At 39.3% G+C, this 26756-nt stretch overlaps 1 long non-coding RNA gene across 2 annotated transcripts in view; it reads right to left on the bottom strand.

The window, feature by feature from the left end:
* LOC129436099 (uncharacterized) overlaps window positions 1-26194 on the bottom strand; it is a 70484-nt gene extending 44290 nt beyond the window's left edge. Inside the window, exons 1-4 of one of the 2 annotated variants that reach the window (XR_012359245.1) lie at window positions 25969-26194; window positions 25845-25886; window positions 25548-25647; window positions 23782-24296 (exon numbers count right to left, since the gene is read on the bottom strand). This is a non-coding gene — a long non-coding RNA (uncharacterized lncRNA). Of the gene's footprint in view, window positions 1-23781; window positions 24297-25547; window positions 25648-25844; window positions 25887-25968 lie in introns of those variants that run through there. The other variant, XR_012359244.1, reaches the window with a different exon arrangement.
* Window positions 26195-26756: the final 562 nt, after the last annotated feature.

Here is a 26756-nt window from a genome sequence, read left to right as displayed (position 1 = left end):
TGCAGGTGGGATCGAAAGTAACAATTCACTACTTATGTTTAAAGTGAAATTATACTGAAGTTGTTTTACATTTTTACAAAATTTTACCTTGTATTGATAGACCACACTTGTGAGTTATTGACCACAGCAAAAAATCTTTTAAAATGAAGTTTTTCTGAAAAATGGTACTGTCGCCCCCGCTCTCCCCTACTGTACCATATACACCCACAAGTGTTGGGTGTTACAGGACAGACTGCTGTTTTAAAGGAAAAACATCAAGAAAAATAACTACAGTTAAAGCTGACCGGGGCTTGTTGTCACATGTGGTATTTAAGCTAATTTTTTCTCATTGAAGGTTTTTGTTTGAAAATTAATATATCTGTAAATGCACATAGCTTAAATTCTCTCTACAATGAGGCTACAGAAAACTATTTTTAAACATAAATTAATTAAAACATTTAATTTTAACATAAATGTACGTGTACCTGTAACAACTAGCCACTATTTTACCTTACATTTATTAAATGCTATTGCCCTGAGAATTTATTTCAAGTCTTTGGTTAATACAGTACTTTCGCATTTCACATAGCTCAACCATTATATGCGTACAGTAAATGTGTGGTCAAATACTCAAAATGGTTAAAATACTTCAGAATAAAAGGAAAATATGTGTAGCTGGATTTCTGACTCCTCGTAACTACTAACAGACACATGTCATAACTTTGTGACAACTAGCCCCAATCTCCACTAAGCAAACTTCAAAATTGTATGTAAGACATTAGGTAAACAGTTCAAGATTAACTGAATATATGAAGAATCGCATGAGTGAGCAGCTGCTCAGAGACTCAGGCGAACAAAGGGCAGAGGAATTTATAGAATCTTGTAAAGACCAGGAGGTACCGGTTGCCTCCAGCTACAAGCAACACCTCATGTAATTATCTGAGGAATAACCAATTAAAAGACGCGACTGTCAAAGAGTAAATGCCGGCTGCAGCCTGGCTTCCGTCCTCCCTTCCCGGATCATGTTGTCTTTTTTGGTGTTGCTGCATGCATTCACAGTGGAGCATCTCAGAATGGTGCTATTTATTTCAAGCAACAGCTTACTGATTCGCCTTAATTAACATGTTTCATTCTGGAGGGAGGGCTGATGGTGACAGCATTCCTCTCCCTCCCTGACAGCTATCCGAGCTAAAGGAACCAGAGAGGCAGGAGAGAAAAGAAGAACAGAGGAAACAAGATAGATAAATCCACAGAGGGAGTGTCTGAATTCACTCAGAATTTCCCTAGGAAGGTCATTTTTAAGGGTCTCTGAAAATCATTCTAGGCCGTCAAAACATTCTCTTTACTAGAAATTCCATAAAAACACTCCATAACACCATAAAATCTGTGAGCTTGGCTGCTTGCTATGCTGAAATGCTGGGTTCAGGTATGTAAAACAAAATCTATGAATATTAAGCCTCGTTTTCCGTCTGACAATAAAACATGTAATTATGTTTAATTGTTAATGTGCATGAGATGTAACTGAATTACAATTGTTAGAAGAAATTTATACACTGTAAAAAATCCAACTTCAAAATTGTTCTTTCAACAAAGATAATTAAGTAAATTGAAGGGTTCGATTTATTATTATGTGTTTACTGAATGAAATAAGCATAATCATGCAGCTAACAAATATTATTTTGTTGACTGGACTTAGATATGTAAATTTTTGTCCAACTCGTTTACCCAACTTGCCAAACTGAGTAATCTGAACAACCAATTAAAAAAAACAATGATCTCAATGGTTCCCACCATGCATTGTGAAATGTTCCCTTCTTTGGTTAATATTTACTAAAAAAGTTGCCTGTTTTAAGGTTTGATGGCTTTATTTATGTTGTTATGTTGTTAAAGGAACAGTATGTAGGATTGTGGCCAAAACTGGTACTGCAATCACAAAACTTGTGGCTAAAACTGGTACTGCAATTACACAATTGGTGGCCAATACACAAAATGACAACATAAATATCAGTTGAGGGCTGCAACTCCACTTTTTAAATGACAATATCCTGGCCAGACCACTGTTGTCAGTAATATAAGTATTTCAAAATGAAAATGATTTCGTAATGTCTAGTGACATATCAGGGCCATTTTATGATTAATTGATATACATTTCTTACATACTGTTCCTTTAATGTTAGTTATATGTTGTATTTAGAGTTATTTTAAAAGAATTATGTTTGTTTATTATTATCATGATTGAGAAGTGTGTGTTCAGTGTAGAGGAAGGCACAGTGGGTTAGCACGCATCGTTGTTGTTTCACAGCAAAAAAGGTCTCTGCTTCAAGCAGGGGCTAAGTCAGACAAAGACTTTGTCCAGGAGACCTTTCTGTGTGGTTAGTTGAACTGGATATACTAAATTGTGTGTGGATAACTTTATGGATAGATGCTGGAATGGTGTCGTACTGTAATCTTAGTTGACTTAAGTCACTACTAACTTTAAGTTGGCATTACTCAGTAATTTTAGTTAGCTGAACTACATCATCTTCTTATTAGTTTGATAAACATAAATATTTATGTTGTGACAACTTGTGATGTTAACGCAGTTTTTTAAGTTGGGTGGACTTTGGTCCTTGTTAGCTGAGCTTACTCAAAAATTTGTGTGCGATAGGTTGACTTGAAATTTTACTTTCACTCAACTTTTTTTACATTGTATCTGAGTGTTGTAGTAGGTGCATTTTAATGCGCAACCTTGTAAACACACTACAAATATGGGTAGCTGCAGGTCGGAGTGATGGGCATGTCAAAAGGTGGGGGCGTGCAGCAAGGTAAGAGAAGTGTCGAAAGGTTTCTCATTGGTCAAAGATGCAACTGCGCTGGCCAATCAGCTTTGACCATACATATATTTAATTTCGTTTAAACAGAAAGAAGGTGGTGGTAAGAAAATGCAAACTTGTGAAACATGAAATGTTGACAACTAAATCTTAAGAATTACTATCAGAATACAACCCATTACGTATACGGTCACAAAATCCTGGTTACTTAGTTATTCTTAGACTAAAAATGTCTAAAGGTGGTTGATCCTTTTCCTAGTTAGCCCCTAAGCTCTGGAATGATTTACAAGAAACATTTGAGAAACTGACACAGTTGATCAATTTAAGTCAAAACTAAAGAATTTTTTCTTTAACAAAGCATTCACATAATTTGTCTAGTAAATGTACTTATCACGTAATAGTTAGCTTGTCCGGAACAAAGCATTCACATAACTCGTCTGGGTAATTTACTTATGCCGCAATAGTTAGCCTGTCTGAACCGAGTGGATATTAAACCACAAAACTGTATGACACTTGCACTTCATGCGAACGGCCCTTACACTAATTGGTTTTTGTTTCTTTTTCTCTGTCTCATCCTCAATCACAAGGACAATGAGACTAACGGACCCAGTTTCTGCTGCCGTGAAGATCATCAAACAGCTGATCTACTGGTCTTCCTTCAACGTGATGCCCAGTCAATGTCTGTTGATATATATATATAAATATAATTTTAAATGTTTTATTGTCCATAAAATTTTATAAAATAGTATCTAATATATAGTATATCCTCTACAGAATCAGCTGTGTCTGGCTTTCTCTCAGGGTTTTTTTTCCTCCTAGGATTTTTCCCTCCTGACTAAAAAAGCCAGGAGGGTTTTATCCTAGTAGGGTTTTTTCAACCTCTGGGGAGTCAGCTGACATTGGCTTAACTTAGCACCCTCTTCAGAGCGTACATTATTACTACGCTCGCTAGTACATTTTAATATTTAAATGTTTTATTGGATAAATATGTGTGTTTGCTAAATTGCTTAATAACTACAGTACATGATATAAATATACGTGGATTTACAAAAAACTCTGCACTTTTCTCTCAAATGGGACAAAATTGAACCAGGAGACTTTGTCACAAAACACAACACATCTCACATAGCCCATTTCAACCCTTAACTCAATTTTGACCAAATGCGTAGTTACTGAGTTTGGCTTTGTAGGGCAGTATGGTTTTGCTGCATGTGCAGTTGCAATAGTTGTCAGAACAGTACTCATGCGACCCTGTTCATTTAAACATTTGACATACTTCTATAAAGTATAAGTTTGTACAAAAGGGAATTAAAAAAATTAGTCAAAAGTACAAAGGAAGTCCTTCATGAAAACGTATACTATAGTATTATGTAAAAGACCTCATCCAAAACAATTTGGCCGTGAAAAAATGAGTGAATCATGAGACTACAGATTGTCCATTTGATATAACTAAATATATTTAACCACAAAAGAAAAATCGAGCTAGTGAATGTCAGCGTTTTCATGACTCGTGAAAAGCCGCTGATCACCCTGAACTCAAGTCTCAGAAAATGTTGGGCAAAATTTAAAAGACACTATCCCTATATATCACCACAGATTTCTTTAATATATAAACGCAATATTTAAAGTAATAGAAGGGACTTTTACAATTACAATCCGTTATGTAGACCTTTTGGCACGACCCTTACCTTGCAGCATGCCCCTACCTTTCGGCACGCCCAACACTCTGACCTGAAGCTAACCTTGTCTTGAGTCACACATAATAGTCATGAATGTATTACAATTTAGCTACGCAGATTAACATATTGCTAAGACTCTGTAAGTTGTGTATGATCCAAAATGGCGGCACGGTCAATGCTATCTCATGACAATTCATACGTATTTTATGAGGTTGCTTATTTGTATTAATTTGTATGACCACATTTACATTTTTGTACAAGATGCCTTGGCGCCTGTGACATTAAGGGCTTGGTTATTGGTTTTTATGATAGTCGTATGTTTTTGTACAATTTACTTCATAGAATTTATTACGAATTAGTCAACTCTTAAAATACTAATCAGGCAGGCACGATTATTGGTTCTCACAAGTCTTGTGACTAGTCTTACGTTCCAACCAGGAGCCATTTTAGATCATACACAACTTACAGTCTAACTGACTTTGAGTGATTTACAAAAAAGAGTATAGAAGCACAAGAGGGGAAACTCTCATTCGTTTTTGGAAACAGTCACTAGGTGGCGCTTCAGTAGCGCGGCCGCCATTTTGGAATGAAAATTCTCACAGCCAATTCATTCTCAAATTAAAATTTTGTTCACTTGCTACACCTACACGAAATGCTGCATTGTCTTGTGTTGTGTTGTTGTTGTTGTCAGTTGTGGAATCCAATCATTAAATATACACATTTGAGGTAGTTTTTTCTTGCTTTATTATATAATTCTATTTTATGCTACTTTACACATTTACTATTATTATTAGTTACCAACTCCACTAGGTATGAAATATATTTTGTACATATTAATCCCCTATATCCCGCTACAAACATGATAATCTTATGCATGATGCACTGCTCTGTCTGTTATCCTAAAACTGTGTGTTTTTTTACTTATACATCTCAATTGTTCGAAATGGATTATGTGTGTGTATGTGTATGTATATGGAGCCAAAATATTATGTGTGGATGAGTTTATGTCGGTATGTTTGTATGTAAAATTAGCCTATATAAAAGTGGAAGACTTGTCTAAATATCTGAAAATAAGCTGTAAAAAGGGATTAATGATCACTGGTCTGATTGTATGTTATTCTGTGTAATCATCATTGAGTTTGAATTTGATCTTTTAATGTACAAAGTAGCTGATATTGCCATCCCTTCTAGTTGACTCCCGAGTCGCTTTCATTCCAAAATGGCGGATTTGTAGGGCTGCTGCTGGGCGCTGGTGTTGCAATGGAACGTTCTATTGAGTTTCCCCTCTTGTGCTTCTATACTCTTTATTTACACTAGAGCTGTAACGAATAATCGTGCGAATGTGCGTTTTCTCAATGAATGAATTTTAATGAATTACGGTGAAATGCTGCCACATCCAAAAGCCAGGGGGCGCTTTCGTGCAGAAACTCCAATTGTGCCACAGAAAAAGTAGCATTACAAACGCTATTCCAGGAAATGTCAAGAAGAATATTTTTATCACCGTTCTTCAGATTGTTTTAGGTATTTTCATGATAATAAACAATATTTTGAATGATTTTGTTTAACGAGTGTTGCTTTTATAAATGCACTTTATAAACGACTCCGACTCAATGATTTTAGATTGATAAGGACTTCTTACTGACCAAAACGCCATAGTACACGCACAAGCTGCGCATAAAACACAGAATCTCAGCCTTGTAAATGCGGTCGCAAACTGTGCAAGAAGTGCAATGCTCCACCACATTTAAATGAGTGTACATGCGCATCGGCAGTGTCTGTATATAATGAATAGCTAAAATAATTCAAAAAATGTTATCCACTTGTGTCCACAACCTACCATTTCATTACACAGTGAACAATGGAGTAAAATGAGACACAGCCAGACCCTGCAAAGAGAAAAGTGGTGAATATGGAGGTTGACTGTCGGATGCCTGGGGGTTGATAGACTCAAGGCAGAGTGAGTCAGAGTTTATCTGTTTTAAAGTGACAGTTTATTAGGACTACACATCTTGAAATGTGCCTCATTGTCTGGATCTTGAATGTGGCAGTTCGGGTCGTAAAGTACAACCAAGGTGGTCTACGACCCAAACATAGAACATCTTGAGTGCAATAAGGACTGGCAGACTGACAGGAGAACATATCCATTGGTTGTGTGGGTGTAGGGATGGTGCAAAAAGAGCAGACACAACTGACTTTAGATCAGTCCTAAGAGCCTGCAACTACATCTTGCGTCCTTAACATACAAATGAGCAAGGAAATAACAATAACGTGTAAGACTGATGAATGCAAGCTGGGCATAACGGGGTGAATTTTTGCACAGGATACAGTATGCGGGCAGCGGCAGCAGCCTTCCGGTTAATTGGAGCGAAGTGACATTTTCGGCGTTAGGTGTTGCAGGGTTTGTCACCACTCAAGCAGAAAGCCGCCTGGCCCAGTCGTCCAAGAGCAGAAAAACAGATAAAAGTGTGAGTGTGTTTGAGAAGCTTGCTCTACCTGTCTCTGTCTCTCTCTCTTTCTATCACTCCCGATCCGATCTCACTTTCGTTCCGGCATCTCAATTAAGCATGACCTGCACAGCCTTCAAAAGAGCCATCCTAATAGTAATCAATAACCAAAATCAATCGCGTCCCCCGCTCCCTCGTTACTTTTCTCGCATCGCCTCGTGAGCTCAGTTCCACCCTCCGGCATTTGAAGCCCCTCTGAGCACCTATCAACTTCACACAAATGTCACAAACGCCATTAATTGACTAAAATGGATATTCAAAGTGGCCGAGACTCTCCTCTTCAATCACTTTCTGATTAGTAGAGCAGTATCTAAAGATGAGAGGTTTAGAGACAGAAAGAGAGAGAGAGAGAGAGAGAGAGAGAGAGCACACTTTCACGTCTCACGCATCACTTTCAACCTTGATATCACTGATCTGTATTGCAGATACATTTAAGAAGATCATGTTTCATTATTATGTATTAAGAGCCACTCCCAGCTTTAAATCCAGAGAAACCCTTAGGGGCAGTTTACATTTCGCGTCTAAAACCTCACGGAAAATGCGTCCATCGGTTGGTGCTTGTCACATGACCTGCGGTGCGCTTGCGGCATTCTGAAAAGTTGGAATGTTTTTAATGTCGATGCGGTGCGAACGCGCCTGGAAAAAACGAGCGTGTCGCACCACGTGCATGTCGCTTCCATTATGAGTGCATATACCGAGCGCCTACATTTGAAATAACGAACTTGAGTGCGCAAAAGACGCAAAATGTAAATCACACCTTATGCTAGGTACACACCAAACATGCTGCATCGCGTTACTCACTCTAGATTACTCGTGGGATTTAACAAATTTTTCGCCCGAGATGAATATTTTCAACTTGGGCGAAGACGCATTTGAGGCAAATAGCGCGTGTTTTCGTGGCAAACGCGCCGCCCATACGGCGTCATTCACATCGCCTCACGCGAGGAAGCGTCTGATCGCGTCTTTGCATTGACTTTGTATCTAAGTAAATATGCAAGTTCAAGGATTTGCACGAGTTGATTACATACAAAGTCAATGCAAAAGACGCGTTCAGACGCTCCTCGCATTTGCCCTGAAAACACGCGCTACTCACCTCAAACATGTCTTCGCCTTATGCTGCATACACACCAAATGCGGGGCATCGCGTTACACGCTCTAGATTACTCGCGGGATTTAACTCATGTCATGCAAATTTTTTACTCAATTTGAATATTTTTTCAACTTGGGCAAAGACGCGTTTGAGGCGAATAGCTTGTGTTTCACGGCAAACGGCAAATGTGCTGCTCATATTGTGTCATCCGCACCGCCCCACGCAAGGACGCGTCAAATCGCGTCTTTGCATTGACTTTGTATGTAATCTAATCTTATCAAATCGTTGAACTCGCGTCTGGAGTAAACCCACAGTAATAAAAATATTCAACTCGAGCAAAAAATTTGCATGACACGAAGTAACTCGATGCCCCGCGTTTGGTGTATACGTAGCATTACAGTTCCACAAGACATCTGATAGACAAGTGAACAGTGGGGTATTTTTAACATCTAATTTTTTCTTCTATTAAAAGAAAATAATTATAATTTTAGGAAATTATAGGAAACAAACAAAAAACAAAAAAGTGTAGTGCGTTTTCATAAAAAAGCCACCAGATATTTTATGTGTGAGTTTGTCAAGATAAAATTAACATCTATAAAAACATCTGAAAAATTAAAATACTGTATGTGACCCCGTCTGTGGAATCCAGACTAAAGCCTCAATCTAATTACTGCATGAGATTAGGGGCATCAAAGTTTATGTGGGGTGCAAAGACCTGACTTCTGCAAAACAGATAAAAATCTGATCTATAATTCTTTTGCCACATCATATCAAATTTAACTCATTTGTTGAATGCTCTGGTTTGCCCCATACAACAATTAGTGTTTAAGGTTATAATCTATTTAGTCTACGTAAAGCCAGATGCATTTACACTCAGCCCAGTCACACTGTATGAGTCTCAATCCACCTCCACTGCTACCTATTCAATAAAAATGCATAGTGTCGATCTCACTTTGACATGGAAGTTGGTTGAAAAGTCTAATCCTCTCTGCATCTCTACATTGCTGCTCTTTCCCAGCCCCCCAAATCCTTCACGCAGGGCAGCCATCTTTTCTCAATCCTTGCACGCCCTCTGCACAGCAGCGTAAAGGGCAGAGCATGTGGATAGCTAAGCTATACACACAAAACAAATCCACACACCCAACACACTTCAGCAAATTCATGCCGGATCCAGCACATGCTGACAGATCATTTTCCAGGTCCTTTTTGGTCACCTGCAGTTTGATCCTGTCTCTCTCTATAGGCTAACGGATGTCGTTTCCTCACAATGCTCTGCCATAAACCCAGTCTCATGATTCTCTCTGGAGACTTCCAGAGCCCTTACCCCACATCAGCTCCAAACACACCTCAGCCCGTAACAGCTGGAAGATGCAGAGATGATCCAATTAGGCGCAGGCAGACAGGACTAACCCTAACCCTCATGGGGCTTAATGAGGCGTTACCTGTAGTAGTGACAGACCAGCCTTGCGCCCTGACAGCAACACTGTGTGTGCGTGCGTGCGTGTGCGTGCGCGCACGTGTGTGTGTGTGTGTGTGTGTGTGTGTGTGTGTGTGTGTGTGTGTGTGTGTGTGTGTGTGTGTGTGTGTGTGTGTGTGTGTGTGTGTGTGTGTGTGTGTGTGTGTGTGTAGATGGGGGACACTAGTGTGAGGTAAGCCTACTATTCCTTATCATAACAGAGCATGTGTTAAGAAAACAGCAAGCACGCACACACAGAGAGCAAGAGAGAGCAAAAGAGGGTGATTGATTCAAAATCGCATTATTAGATTATGAAAATTAGGCCTGGATTCACGGGCAGGTTAACTTTTTTTAAGAATTTTACACACACTTAAACCTCATTTACACAGCACTTTGGTCCCAGAAAATACCCGTGAAATTGGCAGACGTCCTGTAAATGTTCTGGGATCGCTCCCGGAAAGAGGACCTAGTAACATTGCCGTAAGATACCCGGAAAGCCCTTTGTGTGAATGAGACGCAGAAACAATGCCGTAACGGGTGTGTCGTAGTGAGGACGCACGTGTCATGGCAACATGAAGTTATGGTTCAGCTCTTTGAAAGTCACGTTCTTTCTGATGCCATTTTTAAACCCTAGTTAGTGTGTAATGCTGCTATAATAGCATAAATAATACCTGCAAAATGATAAAGCTGAAAGTTCACTGCCAGGCGATATATTTTCTTTAACAGAATTCAACTTTCAAAGTCTACAGCGAACGGCCAGTTTGGACTACAGCCCTCTACTTCCTGCTTTAATAACGTCACTAGAACAGTTTTTTTACTAAACTCCACCCACAGGAATACATCAGTCGCCAGCTAAGCTAACGGCAAGCTAAGCTGCTATCGAATCACAACACACTAAACAAACTAAACAATCAGAACTCGATACGTATTTCTGAAGGAGGGACTTAACATAACAAGGAAGACATCCACCTGTTTTGAGGACAGTGAAAACAGCTCTATAGAGATAAGTAAATTGTGTGAAAAATACAGCGTTTTTTTTTTACACGTGAAACATGAACACATGTTATATTGCCACAATCAAAGCTTCAAAAACACAGAAAGAGCGGGACCTTTAAAATGAAGGGTTTATAAAGATTAACATTCACGACTAGAAAAGTCGGCAAACTGGACTGAAGCAGCTGGGAGCTCGTCACTCTCCGTACCGAAGCGGAGATCATTCAGCAGCATAAAAGAATAGCGCACCATGCGCTTTATGAGCTTATAATAAACATAAATGCATGTGCGACATGGCAATAAGATATATCATTCAGCTTTTTAAAACAGGGGTGTTAAATGCACATTTACATTCACAAAGAGAAAGTCTGCAAACTGGACTGAAGCAGAGATCAGGGAGCTTGTCACTATCCACTGAGAGCAATTCACCACACCAGCATAAACTAGAATGGCACATCACATGCTCCTTTATAGCCTTATCATAAACAAAAATGCCTGCCATCGGTTTCTGGAGAGAGAAATAATGGATAATAAGCAAACTTCAGATGCTGCAGAGAAAAAACAATCAAGTGCAGGACTTTAAACACATCCCGTGTCTTTACGGGATCTTTACGGTATCTGTGTGTGAACGCACACACAAATTCCGGAAAATCATTGGCAGTGTGAATGAACCAAAAATCAAACGATCCCGAACAAATCCCGAAAGTGTATATGTCTGTGTGAAAAGTGCTCTATTGTCAGCAATGTCTGTAAAGTTATAAACGGGATGAAAAATAAAAAAAATTGTGAAGGAAAAATTCATTGCTACACAGAAAAAGAGAAAAAATAACAACTAACAGATCTATGTTGAAAAAAGTACACTGAAAAAACGAACTTTTTAGTATAGTAATATTTATTAGATTAACTCTCATAATTGCTACATAATAATATTAACATTTATAGAGAACTAGATTGTCCTAAGTAAAATGATGATAAATACACAATTAATTCATGTAAAAAAATGAACTGTGTGGGAATAGTAAGTCTTATTAGATATTTTCTTGTATTATTTAACTGTTTTATAGTCACTGCACATAGTCCTAAAATAATTAAGTACATTTTAATCAAAAACTTTAGCAGATGCATACATTACATTAAAAATAGGCAATATGTAAAATGAACAGGTATAAATATATGCAAAAACCTACAGACAGGATGAATACCTAGCTAATATGAGAGACGAAGCTTTAGATATTATAAATATGACAGGTGCTATGATGTGATGATCATGAAGTCTGTTTTAAGGTCTTGACGCCCTTTACTTACTATTAGACCTTAACATTTGCGTCTCTTTCTCGTCTTTCCGATCAAATATGTTTGTATAAGCAAATGGTGCGTCAAACTACATCGCTCCAGCAGCGCACGTGTCACTGATATAAACGCGAGTTTTGTCTTAGCTTGCTTAAAGTTAAAACATTACAACTATTAGCATTATGTTTGAGAATAACCTTTTATTAGGCGTCGCAGCTCCTTGCGTGTGCCTAGAGACCTCTGCACTGAAGAGACCGGCCGGGTGCTGGACTAGAACAGACAGAGAGAGTGAGAGAGAGATATAGTGAGAGAGAGAGAAAGAGAGAGAAAGAAAGAGAGAGAGAGAGAGAGAGAGAGAGAGAGAGAGAGAGAGGGAGAGAAAGAGAGCGAGTGAGAGTCTCGCTGCAAAAAATTACAGAAATAACTCGTTTATTTTTTATGAGTGATTTATTTTACTTGTTACTCCGTCACACTAAGTCTAACAAGCATGAGGGCAGCGTTAGCCACGCCCACTTATTTGCATTCCGCGGAATAGACGGAATAGAAAAATCTGTTACGTCTGACATTTTATTCCGCGATAACGGAATATACCGTCATACCACCCAGCCCTAGTTTAAGCTCTTATATATTGATGTTGTTTTGTTGTAAATAATAATTTTGTGAAGTCACCGTTTACGTGATCAGTGTTTCTTTACATGAAGCCTGTTCAGAACATAGTGTTGTAATTCTCTCCACAGTGCTAATAAAGCATGTCAGAAACACAGTTTGTGTGCGTTTCTGTTCAGAGTCAAGTTTGTTCAATGACTGACTTGTTGTCAGTCATGAATTGTGTGTTGTAATGCCATTTATAACACTAAAATACCTGGGTCCATAGACATATGTTAAAGAAAATAACAAACAGAAAATATGATTTATATAATATTATTAGGACAGCAATGCTTCAATTTTCAAAAAAAACCTAATAGACTTTACCTAAACGATAAAATAAATCTAACTTCTAAATAAAATAATTAAGTAACATTTAATTAATTATTTAACATATGTTTTATCATGCGATTTTAAGTAAATTTTATTTGATTTTAGTAGGTAAGTTTTACTTATAAAAAAGCAGTACATTTTACTTAAAAAAAGTTCGTGCAAATTGTTACGAGGATTTTTTTAAGTAAATTTTACAAGTTGTTTTTTCAGTGTATATTTATAACTCTGAGTAAAACAAAACCTGAAGTGATATAAGAACAAAATTGGAGGTCATATTACATAATATCACAACAAATATGTGTGAGCAACTATTTCTGTGAAGACATGTAGAAAGCTCACTGTCTGCCCAAAACACACACGACTTGGCATTTCTCTTCATTATTGACTATGTGGCATCTGTATCCTCCACTAATGACTGTGAGCATTGGCTTGCAGAGAATCAAGGAAAAGAAGTAAGACAAATGCCTGCTGCACTCATTGTAGCCAAACAGGTCAAGCGGAAGAAAGAAAGAGAGAGAGATTAATTATGAACAGGACTTCACATTGGACGTCTAAAGTGAGCAGAGAGAGAGAGAGAGAGAGAGAGACAGAGAGAGAGAGAGAGATTGTTCATGATACAGTTAACACATATCACATGCTTGTGGTGGTTGGAGTCAGAGATGGTGAAGTATTGTGACATCACTGCTGAGCTCACTAAGAATGAACATCTTTCCATTTCTCTCTCTCTCACTCTGCTTCCCTTCTTGTGTTCACTGTCACCCCCTAATATTTAGACTCCTTGATGGGCACCTTAATGTGGATGAGAAGCTTTCTCTTCTTCGTAATCCCAAAATCTTCTCACTCCTACTAATTATTGATGCTCTGTAAGAGCCACAGAAATCGTACTGCCCTTTTGTTTCTTTATCATGTATCTATACATACAGTGGGTTCAGAAAAACCTGGAAAGTTTAAGTGTTTTTAAAAATACATGTTCGGATGCAAAAATACACTTTTTCAGATTCTCTTAGGTCACTATACACAAATATTGTGTCTCTCTAATATTTTGGTCTGCTTTCCTGGAAGAAGAAAAATTATAGGCGAGAGTTGGCACAACCTAACACATTTAGTTTTTTTTGGTTCATTTAAACAATAATTGATCTAGATTATTATATTTTATAACAAGCAACACACATCTCTACAAATGAAAACACAAATAATGTGAATGAGTGTATAAAATGGTTTTTACATCTTTTTGTAGCAAATTCCCTACTCTTCAAGATCCAGTACTTTTGTGATTGTGTACAAATGTTTAGTATGTGTTTCTTGGCCTAATTTCAGCAACTTTTGATATTTTTATTTCTACCTACCATGCATAAACATAATTTACTTAAAAATACATACATGCACACACATTACGCACATATAATTGTAGCACAGTCTGTGCTGAATACAGTGTTATGTGATAATAGCCACTAATATGTTTAAAGCCCAGAAAACACTGCAGGATTTTTGCCCTCCTATAATGTAGACCAGGAGTCACCAAACTTTTTTCTCTGGGGGCCACATTATCGTTCCTGACTGTGATGGGGGGCCTGGTCAGCTATAGAACACAGAATTGTATGACCCAGACCAAAATGCCCACCAGCAGGCCTCATTGTGTAGTAGAGATTACTAGCCTGGCACAGCCAAAGTCCCCATTAGTAAACGGCTTTCCATGGGTATCTAGTAGGTGAGCTACCTTATAGCTAGCTCGGACAGCAGCCTGGTTTACCTGAATTTGGCAAAGGAATACATTATTTTGTGCAGCCTTTCATCCTTCGAATCCTGTCTTCTCTTACCCTCGCTAGCTAGCATACTCTTTGTGGCGGGTTTCATGATGACGACACAGATGATATTTTTTGAAAACTGCCACACTTTCTTTACATATAATACAAACTGCATGGTCCTTACACTGAACAAAAAAGCCTGGGATACACTGCACGATTATTGGCTGTCCCAGACGAAAGATTGCCATCGTTCAAAGATGGCCGTTTTTCCGGTCTTGCGTCCAAAGATAGCCTACGATAGTTTTCTGACAGTGTCAGAAATTCGGCATGATCACCGCACAGTGTGTTTGCTGCTACGACCTGCGTACTGGCATTTGTTTAACACAAGCGCATGCTGGTGACGTTGCGCAACGTGTGACGCAGCCGCCGAAGCTTCCGTGGCATCATCGTACAGTCTACATGCCTGTTCTACCCGAGTTTAAACGATCCATGTCATACAGTGTGATAAGTTAATGATCTTATAAGAGGGCAAAAATCCTGCAGTGTATTCTGGGCTTAAGTTTGGTGACCCATGATGTAGACTGTACGATGATGACACGGAAGCTTCGGCGGCTGCGTCACACGTTAGCGCAACGTCACCAGCATTCGCTCGTGGTAAACAAATACCAGTACGCAGGTTGTAGCAGCAAACACACTGTGTGGTGATCATACTGAATTTCTGACACTGTCAGAAAACTATCGTAGGCTATCTTTGGATGCAAAACTGGGAAAACCGCCGTCTTTGAACCTCTCTCACTGTCAACATAGGACCACCGATGAAGAGCCACGATGACAGAAATCGTGACGATTGTTTCACAATGGCAATCTTTCGTCTGGGACAGCCAACAATCGTGTATCCCGGGCTTTAGGCAAATGAAAAAAGACCAAATTTAAGAACATGTCATAACCTCTGTCCTAAAATGGTCGGACCCCAGGACGTTAACCAAAAGTGACAGAAGTGCAAATGATACTTACCACTGGTGGGGTTAATTGGTTTGTTTTAACACTTGCTAGAAAATGTTTATTGGACAGATCATTCAGCACTATTCTACCTATACACTTAGAGGTGGAAATTGTTAGTACATCTGTCTATACCAGATATATATCCAAATCTATCTAACCCATCCCTTAAACACAAGCACTGCAAGTCATGAACACACACACACCTGGAGCAGTGGGCAGCACCTCAGGGGTGTAACTCAGGAAAAGTACCTTGCTGAAGGGCAACAGGCCCTTCTGGCCAGCCATGAGAATCAAACCAGCAACCTTAAGGATACAATTACGGCTCTCTAACCACTGGGCCACAACTTCCCCCGAATTTGATATTATGGATTGATACATATGGATAAATATTTTTGAAAGCGCTGCACAATTACACGTACAATCATAATATTGTCAGGTATTTCCCCTGATATGGGAGGCTTTACAGTTTTTATATGGATTTAATTAAAGGAATTTGCATGTTTTCATTTCATTATTGTTGCGCAGCATGTTACAATTAACCCCACTGTGAAAAAAGTGTGTTCAATCCTAGCTAACAGTTGTTAGGAGTTGCTGACAGGTTCAAAATGGTGTTATGTTTTAGGTAACAAGTAAGTGATTAAGATATAATATAGGATTTTGTAAATTACACGCCCAACTCAGAAATCGGGAAAAAAGAAGACTTGGAGATTGGTGGAGATTAACTTTCATGCCTCCAAAACATTCTTTGACCAATATCACTATCTTCTGACAGTAAGAGAAAATGATCAAAAGCACAGATGGTCCTGTTACATAATTTGACAGATGACAAGTAAATGTCAACTGCTCTTCTATATCTTCTATTAATAAATAAATACTAACTTTCTCTCTCTATAGGTATTATTTCAGAATTATGAAAACTAGTAACTTGATATAAGCACTTCTTTTATTGCCTCCATATGACTTTTTTCCTATTCTTTGTACTGTAAGTTGCTTTGGATAAAAACATCTGCTAAATGCCTAAATGTAAATGCAATGCAACAGCAAATAAATACTGTATATAGGATACAGTGGCTGGTCAATAAGGGGCGCTGCCCCCAAAGTTGGCCAGAGAAGAAAAGTGTTACAGAAAAGTTAGATATATAATGCAAATTAATGCAAAATAAAATCGTTTAGTTATACTATTTCACCGTTAATCATGTTATAATTTATTTTAAAAAATCAAAACTGAGTTTGTTGTTTGTGTGTCATGTTTGTGTGTCTGGGGCGAACCCCTAATGAGTGTCTATGTAGGTCAGTAAAAAGTGTAGCTCTAATTGGCTGGTTGCGGATCCGCCCTGGGATGCAGGACTGTGCGCCCCAAACCCTCCCACTTATGTTGTAAGCGAATCAATATTGTTTTTAATGCCTTTGACCTCATGTGATTGGATCTTTCAGAGTCTCATAACCGTGTTGCAGATTGCCACTGCTAGATACAGTATTGATCAGTGAAAGCAATCATGGTCTAGTTTACATGCTTTCCCAGGACTTATGGCAAACAGAGTGGCTAACGTTAGCTGGATGCTATGTAAGTCAAATGCCCTTTTATTATTTCCCTGTTTTTGGTTCATAAGTCTGCGTGATATACTGGGCAAAATTTTGTGGCGCATTTGAGCTGCCTTTGCGTGGACATGATGCTCAGATAATCCGGTATTTTCCGTGGATTGGTCAACTTTGTTGCAATGTACTGGTCTGTGTTTTAGGCAGTTTTACTGTGTGTTTGTGTGTGTGTGTGTGTGTGTGTGTGTGTCTCTGTGTGTACCTGGTAATTATCTCGTTGTGGGGACCAATTGTCCCCACAATGATAGGAATACCAGTGTTTTTGTGACCTTGTGGGGATATTTTGATGTCCCCATGAGGAAACAAGCTTATAAATCAAACAAAATGATGTTTCTTGAAAATGTGAAGTACTAGAAGGGTTTCTGTGATGGTTGGGGTTAGGGAATGGGGTAGGTAAGGGGAATAGAATATACAGTTTGTACAGTATAAAATGCATTACGTCTATGGAATGTCCCCACAAAACATGGTGTGTGTGTGTGTGTGTGTGTGTGTGTGTGTGTGTGTGTGTGCGTGCGTGCGTGCGTGCGTGCGTGCGTGCGTGAGTGCGTGCGTGTGTGTGTGTGTGTGTGTGAGAATAATTACCTTGATTAGTTCATTGCTGATAATAAACCCACATTAAATTTATTTCATGCTTTATGTATGCGCCCCCCCCCCCCAAATATTTTTAGCACCAGCCGCCACTGATAGGATATATTTGAAATGTATATTTATAGGATATATGGTACATATTATTATACCAAAATGCAATTACACATTTAAAGGTGCACTGTGTAACTTTTAGGAGGATACCAGAATTGATAGATCGACCGACAGAAATGTAATATAATATGCAGAACTATATTTTTAGTGGTGTACAAACACCTTATGAACTGTTACGCTTTTATTACCTTAAAATTTACAGAAGGTCCCCTTACATGGAAGTCACCATTTTGCACAACCATGTTTTTACAGAAGCCCTTAACGGACAAACTGATCTAGAAAGCATGTTTCGTCACTACACTGTCTCTGACAATGACATGTTTGTCCGGTGGCGGCTATCGTAGCTTCTCGAAAGGTTTCAATTCACAATCTCACTGCTAGAGCCCGCTTAAATCTACACACGGAACCTTTAATCTATTCTGATAGGTTGTAAAAAATACAAAATAGAATAATTTCACAAATAATCCTATACATTTACTCAGTCTATACACACATCATTCCCCAAACACACAAAAACAAGTTTGCCTTCTTAACTTTTCTTGCTCTCTGCAAGAAAAATCTAACCGTGATATCGCTGAGTGACATTTCTCGACTAATCAAAACCTTTCCTGACACACAGTGTCATCTAAACACACAACTGATATGCTGGACATCATTTCTGCATGACAGGGTGTCAACACACAACACTCTTACCACACATCCCATCAGAGACCTAACAAATCAACAACTGCATTCACTTATAGAATGGAGAGGTCATTCAGACATCAGCACTGAGTGTGCTTGACTTCTTTAAATAAACTTAACTTGATGTACACAGAGAGAGAGAGGCAGATAACATCTTGCATGTAGTCATTTTCTATACTAAGAGACAGAACTCACGGATAAAGCCAGACCGTGCATGCATTTTTTTAAAGAGACGAATGCGTGGTTGGCGTGCAAACCAAACAGATCAGTGCATATTGCTGTTTCTTCCCTAGCTCTATGTCCTCTCTCTCTCGCGCGCCTTTATTTTTTTTCGCTCCCCCCATTTCATCACCTGCTAATCAGCCAGCTGTCAGGGCTAAAACATCCAGCATGACAGCTATCACCAGCTACCCGTCTACCTGCTCTGCATCCCCACACCTCGGCTCATTTACAAAGGCGCGTCGGGCCGGGCCGCTCGCTCTCTTTGTTTGTTTGATTCATAAGCTCGGGCTTGTTGCAAATCCCCCATATTGGGAGAGGTGACAGGAATCGTTTGATGGTAATGCCTGTGGCATTTGGGAGTGTGGACTGTACGACAGGCTGAGAGGTAAAGAGTGATCTGGCATTAAAAGATAATGCTGCCGCGACCTGGCGGGGAACAGGAGCAGCCATCAGCTGCTTAATGCTTACAGCTGAAAATGAATGCTGCCGATGGCCTGGCTTGATCTGTGACCCTTGATTTGTTTGCATTGATGATTCAAGGCCTGTGTCTATTTAGTCTACGAGCCCTATCAAGACTTTAATGTGGTGCTGGTTTTAAAAAACAATTCTGTGCATCTTGTCAAGCAGTTGAAATTACATTGATCAGGCATAAAGTTTTCAACACCAAATTATTTGCCTGTCATCACAAATGCAAGAATGAACAATGGGAATATTAGACCATTATTGATATGGGCGTCAGAACCAATATATGTGACAGGGACAAGACCCACCCACTTTTTAAAACCAATGATATTGAACCCACTCACTTTTCTCTAATGGCGCTTTTCCATTGCATAGTACCCCATGGTTGGTTTGGGTTGGATCAGCTTACATTTGGGAGCTTTTTCACTGGGTGCAGTACTTAGTTCCCGATACTTTTTAGTACCACCTCAGTCGGGGTTCCAAGCGTCCCGAGCTGATACCAACACATGACGCGAAAACACTGTAGATCACTGATTGGTCTGAGAGAATCGTCACTACCAGCGCCATCGCTATAATGTAAAAGATTAGCTTTACCTTCATGCTAGCTTGCACTGTCTCGAGTAAACATGTTGTCATCTGTGCTCTGCTATAAGTTCCCAAACTCCCTTTTAGCGATGAAAAACATCCACCGGTTGAGAATCATGAACACCATACCAGTCTTTTTCCAGACTTGCAGTTTGTGGCGGCACATTCGCGCCGCGCACGTCCACATATATGCTTAAATGCAACTTCAATGAGGCTCAGTGTGAGTGCTTCTGGGATAGTAGGGAGGGGGGCAATCACGCTGGGGCACAGTTTTGTTAGGTTTGGATAGTGTGAGTGCAACCTTAAACTAAACTGAACAGACTAAAACTCCACCCTCATGACTGTGCATCTGACAGGTTAATCAAATAATATCGAAATTAAATACAATAAAAGCTGTGATGTTGATGAAGCACTGCATCTTTCCGACTGTACACTTTTTCCTTGGTCTCTCAAACATGTTCTCAGTCAACAATTTCTAATGCTGATCTCCTCTTCAATTCACATTTTCTGCTTTCTAACATGTCTTTCCAACTCTCACTTTGTCTTAATTCTTCCTTTTTGTCTCTCGCCCCTCTCCCTCCTTTCCTGTCTCCCACACCTTCCAGTGTTTGCCTGACGACGCTTATCATTGACGTGCACAACATCTTTTCCTGCACCCCATCGATCCTGTTATTGAAACAAGCCTCATTTGCAGTCTCCTTCCTGTTTTGTACCTTCCCTCGTTCTCTCGCTCGCTCTCTTCTCTTCGTTTGCTATGTGTCAAGAGAGAGCCACCTCAACAGCTTGACAATTACCCATAATCCTTCACTACAGCTTGTCTCGCCTTTTCAATCCAAATGATAGATGCTGCAACAAATTTAGACCCATTTGACAGGCAGTTGTGACAAACTGGTCAATGTACTTCGTTATGAAGATGAGAGTGTATTATGGCGAAAGGCCTATCATTTAATGGCCCGTATTTCTACGGACCGAACCGAACACGCAAACCAGACAGGCCACTCAATCTGTCTTCATAAGTCATTGGAGTTTTACACATCTAAGTCGTTTTTCATTGGCTGTCTGTTGATTTTATGGCGTGCTTTTAATGCAAATGTTTAATGCATAAAATTAAAGAAATATAAAATGCATCATTTTTTGATACAAGATATTTAAAAATAATATTCATTTCTAGGCGTATGACACAAGTAAGGCGGCTGCAGTTCACCTGTCTGCCATGTTTAAAAAAGATTCAAACTGATTTAATGCCTGTTATCACCAACAAAACAGGCTGAGGTGTTATGCTGAAGTCTTTTTCTTCAAGCAGTAACAAGCTTTGTTCACCAGTTTAGACTGACAAATCGCTGCACTGCTGGGTTTTTGTGTTAGTTTGTTTTACGTACGTACTGTACACAGCTGAGCAAGTTGAGACAATTATCAAACATGTTTTTTTGTTAGGAAAAATGATCAAAATATGTACCCCAGTTGTCATTGGTGCTGCACCCTTTAAAAAAGTACAGGTTTACACCTAAATAGTTCATTTTAGTACACATTAATACTTAAATGGTATATATTGGTACTAAATGTATACATATCTGTACCTAATGGAATATTTTAGGACCAAGGGTACTGCCCCAATAACAGCTGGGTACATTTTTTGACTCACTCTCTTTCTCTCACTCTCTTGGAAAAGTCTAGTTTTAGCAAACCCCATGCCCTGTACTGTAGGTTGCATTTTATATTGTCATTTGATTAGTGAAATATTTATTTAAACAAAAAGCTTATGACTGCATACACCTAGACCCATCTAACGAAATTAAAGATGTGTTCTGCCTTGTATCCAATTACAACTTTCACCCTGTTGTATTTAGTATCCACCTTTTTCTCGAACGCGGAAGTAAGTGATGTAACGTATTTCCTTTCCGGTCCGAGACTTCATTCAATCATTTCGTGTTGTTGATCGGAGGTGACGGGTCTTCAATGCGCAAATATAAAAGCACAGAGACATACCAGTATCTTTACAATGGGAAAGCCGGTTGAGTGTTTTTACATGGAATTTATAAAGACTTTGTGTTTTTAACTTTTCAGAAGCTGGTTTAAAATGTCTTTTTAAACGAAAATTTTTAATGGACTTGTTTATGGCGACACGTCAAGCTTCACGCGGTCCGACACAGTCAGCAGTATCTTTCTCATTCAACACATTGTAAGTTATTTGAACAAACCATAATAAACATATTAAACAACTCCATGTACTGAGTATTGTTTTCGTTTTTATGAAAATATTATTACAACACTTCTTACGCACTAACTTTAGATGGAGACATGAGCTTATGAAATTATTTGCTTACTATTTAAATTGTTTGCTTTTCATTTAAAACATAACAAAAGTACGCGCAAACACATTACGAACTATTATAAACATTAACTAAGTAGATTATGTCGTATATATTCTGTACTGTAATCACATTTTTGTATCAATATATAGTAGCAGAATAAATAAATCAGCTAAATCAGCATATTTTTATCAGCATAATATTATTGTATTTATTGTTTACTGGAAGTGTCTATGAAAGGTTTTACTGGATGGATTTGTAAATACAGATCATGAGTGCATGTGCGCCACATACACATTCCGTTCTTTTGCATACGGTTAGAACAAATGTGTTGTAGAGATTTACTGCATTTGTTTTAGCTATTATGGCAACCCCTAACTGCAAAAATTATGTCGGTCTTCCTGGATTTCATAATAAACATTAAACAGCCAGGCAAAACAGCACACTTGTGTCCTTAGACTACCATGAGCTTTAGTGGCTCACCGGAAGTCATAAACCGTAAAGCTCAAAGATGGCGGCACCCACATTTACGTCAAGAAACAGGTGGATACTGTATATGTCTCTGTTCAAGTTTAAGGTAGCATGCACACCAAAGCGTTTATGCCCGTGTATGTTTTCAATTGTTTCCAATGGCAGCATGGTGCTTTTCAAAAAAGCCAGCAGCTAGCGTTTTCTTTCCGTGTTGAAAGTCGGCATTCGTCGTTTTTTCAGCGCTCAGCGTTGAGCAGTGAGAGTTGAAAAATATTCAACTTTGGGTGAAAAGCTCAGCTCATCAATGTCAGTTGTCACACGGCCGTCCAATCACAGTGAAGGGAGGGGTGGGATAAACAACATAACAACCAATGGGTGCATCGTTCAATGACTAATAAACAAAGCAGAAATATCACAGCAACCAAAGCACTCAGCTGAAAAAAGCTGGCAGTCAGCGTCCACCTGGCGTTTTCAGTCGCATATAAAGCTTTGCTGCGCACACCCCCTAAGGGGCCAATCACACCAAACGCGTTTATGGCAGTTGCAAGCACCTTTTTTTAAATGGTATTCTATGGGCAGTGAGCGTATGCGCGCTATTTACGCAGGCCGAAAGCCATGCGGTTTGATGAGCAGCATGTGTTTTAGAAGGAGTGTTGAGAGTGTAAAAGCAGCCAACGTCATTTGCGTCTTTCCATTGTCCAATCGAATGAGGGGAGAGGCGGGCCTAACGTTGTGGTGAGGGAAGATTACAGTTGCTTTGAAGAACCGGACTCACTCGCTCACTCGCTCCTGCATGATTTGTGCATCTCTCACCCTCAAACAAGGTCAGACTCTTTTTAAAGTTTCTGCTAATATGACAGTTAACAGCAAAAGAGCGCTCACGCTTCAATATTTGATTGACAAGACAGCTGACTCGTTGGTTGCCTAGCAATATAAAAAGCCGCGTCGCACTGCTCTTTTTTTAAAAGGCGGTCCTTGCGCCTTGCGTTTCCAAGCGTTTAAAACACATTTGGTTGATTTAAAATTGGTTTGTGCCTAATTTAGTCTTTGTCTAGATATTTAAAAGGTATTTAAATGAGTTTAAATGAGTTAACTTCATATTATAAGTGGCTTATAGCTCAGGAAGCAATAGCTTCACAGTATTGTAGTTTTTTCCAAGATTGCAGGCATCACGGCTTATAAGCTACTAACTGTCATATTGGAGGAAAAATCAGAAAATAAGAGAAGTTACAGAGAGGAACTTTATATTGAAGACTCAAGTGTCACAACATCAAGAATTCCCTATCGGCAGGTGAGCCTGTTGAAATCCACAAGCCAGCACATTTAGGGTAACATCTTCAGTCCAAGGCCAATAGCAGCAGGCAGTTTTAACACATACACACACACATACACATTTCCCTTGGGATAAAAGAGCTTTTGTTTCTCTGTCTCTGATTCCTCGGGTGTGGTGCCATCCACCAGAACTCCTGGGAAAATAGCACATCTCTCTTTTTCTTATCCACTCCTCATCCCTCCATTCTTTCCACTAATCCGAAGATGTCGATTCAGAGAAAGCGAAACAGAGATGGAGAAAGAGCAGGAGAAATGTCTTGCTTTTGTTTCCTTCAAGATCAATCGTACAAACTAATCCATGAGGACTCTTCTTTCCCCAGAGCAGATCGGACACATGCAATCAATGCTCCTGTGTATGTGTTTGTGTTCATGCTTATGAGGGTCCGCAGATATAAAGCGGGTGTGGAAATCTAGTTGCAGAGATAAAGAAAGAGGGCACCGAAGTGATATAAGAAATTCTTCAGATCTGATTTTCCATAAATGTCACCGCTATGAGGAGTGTCTTCCACACTAGCCAGAGGCGTATAAAGAGCTCTTCACCACTATTTCTCTCTCCCACTGTCTCAATCTGACTCTGTCGGTTGGAGGCACCTTGCTGGGCAACAAAGGGTCTTTTTATCTCGCATGCAGTACTCACAGCACTCATTCCGTCAACAAATAAAAACGTTAGGTATGACCCTGACTATTCTATTGCACTGGGAATTATGGGTAAGCAGCTCAGAGTGTGCAAAATGTCAAATTATAAAATATGAATGAGCTTAATCTAACTAGATTGAGTGAAAAGTGGCTAGAATGAGATTAGATGGATCTATTATAGTTTTTTACCATGCTGAAACTATTACAACAGTGGAAAGCCCTTATTGATCAACCACTAATATACATGCTTGGTGCAAATATGATTATAATATAAATAGCGGGGGAGTGTCATCCATCTTAGGATAAATTTTACCATATATCAGATTTTTTAAATTAAAACTAAATTGCAGAATGATTGGACATGTGCTCAGTATTCCACCCTCTTTCTCTGTCTCCTTGATAAGTATACCGTATTTTCCGGAATATAAGTCGAATTTTTTTTATAGTTTGGTGGGTACTGGAGCTTATAGTCAGGTGCGACTTATACGTCAAACTTATTTCATATGAACCAAGAGAAACCATTACCGTCTACAGCCGCAAGAGTGCGCTCTATGCTGCTCCTGTATTTATGTAATTCAATGGATTCAGTGATGCGGATTGACTTTGGGACCTTTTTGAACTTGATTTGGCTTGTTGTGTAAATTTAGCCTATTCATGCGTGCCAGGTATGTTCTGTATGCTATTGTGTATCGTGTAAATAGCCGTTTATGTTACTTTAACATGTGCGGACACCTATTCAGCCTGCTTTTTGTGCTATTGTTTAGTTGAATAATTTGCATTTCCAGAAAATGACTGAAGCGACTTATACTCCGGAGCGACTTATGGTCCCGAAAATACGGTAAGTATCTCAGGCTGTTTTGGAGTATGTTTTTTATCTTTCTTTCCTCCAAAACAGCAGTTCTCACTGTGTTTGGAGAGAATACCTTCGATCTCCTGTCACCAATTTACAGTGCCAACTCCGCCTTAGACAGTTTATCTCATCAACTAAAGACTGGCATGTCATTAGTCATTTCTGCACTACTTACCGCTCCTACTGTTCATCCATCCATCTTCCTCTCGCTCCATCATATTCTCCTGCATTCATTTCCTACCTGATCCGCTCTCAGGTTAAGGCGGTAGCAGATCCTGTGAATGACAGTGAAGATCGGCTCATTACTTTCATAACATAAACACCAGCAGCTGCCGCAGAACCTGTGACCTCAACAAAACTGTGTGATTGTACAAACAGATTAACAACATTCTTAGCGTTTTGCTATTATTTGCATTTTCTGAATATACCGTGATGATTAGTTAAGGATGGTCGGTGGGTAATTTTAACTCACCCAGTTAACTCAAAAACAGCATTCCGAAGTACCGAAGGGGGCCTGGGAGTAGTGTAAACTTTAAAGAAAGTGAAAAACAAGAGAGAGTGTTGGATACAGAAGGGTAAGATGCTATAATAGGGACCTGTCTCTTGTGATTTTAAATGGAGGATTTGGCCTTCACGCCTCTCAGTGCCATTCTTTAGGAAAGCGGATTTCCGCTGCCGTGACGACCATTATCCTGGTTTCCTGGCAGTAATCCGCCATACTCGGGCCGTAATAGGAAACAGCATTGCAGAAAGTCATAGGGCTGTTGCTGCCGGGGATCAGGGTTCTAGATCCTCTGTGGAGAAACACACGCTGATCAGATACAGCTGATGAAACGGACATGCACAGCAGGAGAAAACATCAACCCAGAAATGTAAGTTGCTTCTGTGAGATAAGTCCATCTATCTATCTATTCATCTAGCTATCTGTCTGTACTACAACATGTCCAGTTTTTTTATTTGTCCTATAATGCCTCTTTTCCTACCCTATAGGGTGACTTAATAATTTCTTCCAGTTCTTCACACAATGTTCTCTGAACTGTTGATGTTGAAACATCCATAATTTCAGCAGCATTCATTTGAGTCTGCACTGCAGGGTCAACTAATCGACCAATCTCAAATACCCATGAATTCAACCAACCAACCTCTCTGATTCACAGGACACAGTTTGCCTGCGTGACCATTGCTCTGTCAACCAGCTTGCTAGTTTTTTAAAGCAACACTAAAGACTTTTTGCTCTTTGCTCCCCCTACAGGTTAGAAGCGTAATTGTCCATTACCACTGTCGTAAATACTGGAGCATAGCTGGCTCTGATTGGATTGTAGGTCTGCCGTAAAGCAAGTTTTTGTAGATTTCACTCGAACTACAGGACCGCGACCCGACGGTT

Source organism: Misgurnus anguillicaudatus, chromosome 19, assembly GCF_027580225.2.
Source record: "Misgurnus anguillicaudatus chromosome 19, ASM2758022v2, whole genome shotgun sequence".
NCBI classification, from domain to species: domain Eukaryota; kingdom Metazoa; phylum Chordata; class Actinopteri; order Cypriniformes; family Cobitidae; genus Misgurnus; species Misgurnus anguillicaudatus.
Note: the sequence above shows the minus strand (reverse complement) of the source record. Positions and strands in the feature narration are given on the sequence as shown.